Genomic DNA, 2,803 nt, shown 5'->3' on the forward strand with positions numbered 1-2,803 from the left:
TTAAAAAATAAATAAATATCCCCATTCCTGCAGTGCAGCATAAGGCTACGAAAAAGGAGCGTCAGACTCACGAACACTTTTGGCTGCACTGCAGCACACAGGGGAACACGTTTCTGTGACCGTGACAGCTCGACTGTCGCAACCGGGAACCCAAAGCCCAGCGGTGCCACCAACCTTTGCCAGGCCTGCTGTGCTGGGCTCTGCGGAAGGAAATGGACTTTGGTTGGTTGTTTCAAAGAAAATGAACAGTCCTGTTGTTGATGAGGCCACTGCCCACTACATCACCTGGGAAGATCCACTCGGAGGGCAGGTTCATAAAATGCAGCTTCTTGGAATGAGGAATGCTGCCGTTTTGGAAGATTTCTTACCAACTGAAGTCAGAACTACACACTGTAGGTTAAGAGAAAAAAGTCACTATTGAAACAATAACTCATCCAAACCACACATGGATTCACCGCCACCAGTTACGAGGCTGAAAGTGCTTCTTGGGATCACCTGGCAAACACGCAGAACAAAACCGATTTGCCCAGGTGCCTGTATCTCTGTCAGCTTTTTGAGTACTATTCTAAGATATTTTAAAAACCTATTGAGTGAAAAAGAACAAAGCATTTGTCATTGAATCAGGTTGTTTCTTCTGGACATCTGAACTCTTACAAACACCTCCTTTCCTCTTTTAGTACAAAATCATTTCCATAGTATCATTCAATAGTAAGCCCACAGAAACAGAAGATTACGCTTTCAGGAAGAGAAAATAACCAGAGGGAGGTGAGCTCTGCACAGGTGTACCGTGCTCCAGAACAGACCTTATTTTTAGTACTCCTGGTAAAATATTTCGTATTAAAAATATAGAAGGAGAGTCGGTGCATTCTTAATGTTAACTTTAAAGTCCACTCTACAAGTACCTGAGGAAAAGTGCAGACACGCGTCCTAGCCGTACCTTGTACGGGCAGACCGCTCTGGATTCCTTCTGTCTGTCTGGTACTTCTGTAGCAGAAGACGGGGCAACCGCGGTGAAACGGTGGCAGCAGACATCCAGCTGAAAGAGGAAAAGCCCTTCAGAACAAAGCTGGAGAGGAACCTGACACTTCCTTTTTTCTTGTGAAGGCTACAGTTGAGTGGAGAAAAAAGTATTTTGCACCATCTTCAGTACAGCTGTTGATACGGCCACTGGAGCGTTTGCGTTTTTTGGATAACCAGGCCATTTTTGACTCATTGGCAGTCTGAGTTCCCTAGAACACATTTTCCCAGATACACACAGAACACAGACACAGATATCACCCAAGTATAGCCAAGATTTCCTTCCTCGCCCTGGATGCTGTCATTGAAGAGCCCAGCAGCCCATCCGTCCTCGTGAACCGCCCCACTGGAAAAAAACAAAAATTATCTTTTCCAGGCTGTTTCTTCAAAGGGTAAAGATATTTTAAATTGCAGTTATCTTTTCCAACAAAGTGATTTTGTGATTCCTTTGAAAAGGAGGGTAAGCTTGCCAGAGAAAGATAGCGACAGGGAGCAAGACAAGGTGACACAGAGAGAGGGGCAAAAGGGCCAGGGAGCAGGGCAAAGGGAAGAAGAGGCCAAAATGAGAGACAAGGAGCAGGAGACAGAGACAGTGGGAAAAATCCTAGAATGGGCAGTGGGAGAGACAGACAAAGGAGAAGTGGGCGCCGGGCTGCGGGACAGAGACAGGAAGGAGGAAACGCAGTGACAGGGAGCAGGGCAGAGCGACAGAGAAACAAAAACAAAGAGGGAAGAGGACAGAGAAACCAGGAGTAAGACAAGGAGAAGGGCAGAGAAACAGGAACCGGGCTGGGTAGGGAGCAGGACCAAGAGATGGGGCGAGGATGGAGATGGAGGAAGAAACCTGGGATGGCCAACAGGACAGGGAAGAATATAACTGTGGGTAGGGAGCAGGACACAGGGATACAGCGAGAAACAATGGGACAGGGAGCAGCATTAAAGGTCAGAAAGAATAAGAGATGAACAGGAAGGAGGAATGGAACGCCGAGATGCTGAACAAAAAACGCCAGCAACAGTGAGCGAGACAAACGAATAGAGAGAGAAGGGCAAGGCAGGAAGAAGAGAGATAGGAAGGTGGGAGATAAGAGCTGCACGTACAGGTACTGAGAAGAAAAGAACAGCAGGGAACAGGCCAGAGAAACTGTGGGGAAAAAAAGAGACTATGCAGATCAAGACAAAGATATGGAAAAGGGAAAAACAGCTATAGAAGATGGAGCAGGACACAAAAATAGAGAGAAAAGGAGAGGTATAGGGAAGCAAAATTTTAAAATAATAATAATAAACCAAAACCACCACCAAGGAGGGGCAGGGAGGCACTAGGACGTGCAAGTGGGGGACGAGGCCCCGAGGGCCAGGGACTCACAGCGGCTCTCGCTTTCGGTGGCTGCCAGGAGGCTTCTAACAGCTCAGACGCTCCCGTCTCCTTCTCTCCTCCCTTCCTCTCCGGTAACTCGGGGCGCTCGGCCGTCCTCAGCCTAGGAGAACACGGTGGGGTGTCAGGGCTCCTACGAGACGAGGCTTCGGGGACATGGAGCCTCGCTGGCTCGCTCGCCAGGCAGCCGTCCCGCTCCAGGATACGCGCACGGACCCTGCCGCGCACGTTGGCCCCCGGCCCGCCGCACGCCGCGCAGAGGGAGCCTTCGCCACCCGGAGAGAGGGGCTCGCTCTCTCGCCCGCCGCAGGAAGCGGACGTAGGGCCGACGGCCCCGCATTTCTTCCTCTTAACCTCTCCCCAACCTCTCTGCCTCCAGCAGCAGCAGCCCCCGTCCACGCACGGGACGTGCTC

General features: G+C 50.3%; 1 long non-coding RNA gene across 1 annotated transcript; it reads right to left on the reverse strand.

Moving 5' to 3' along the window:
• Window positions 1-287: 287 nt before the first annotated feature.
• On the reverse strand, window positions 288-2,487 carry LOC139828190 (uncharacterized). The gene is made up of 3 exons (XR_011739555.1): window positions 2,381-2,487; window positions 938-1,363; window positions 288-390 (listed from the first exon to the last, which is right to left on the reverse strand). It is a non-coding gene; the product is annotated as an uncharacterized lncRNA (long non-coding RNA).
• Window positions 2,488-2,803: the final 316 nt, after the last annotated feature.

Source organism: Patagioenas fasciata, chromosome 6 (assembly GCF_037038585.1).
Source record: "Patagioenas fasciata isolate bPatFas1 chromosome 6, bPatFas1.hap1, whole genome shotgun sequence".
Classification (NCBI taxonomy): Eukaryota; Metazoa; Chordata; class Aves; order Columbiformes; family Columbidae; genus Patagioenas; species Patagioenas fasciata.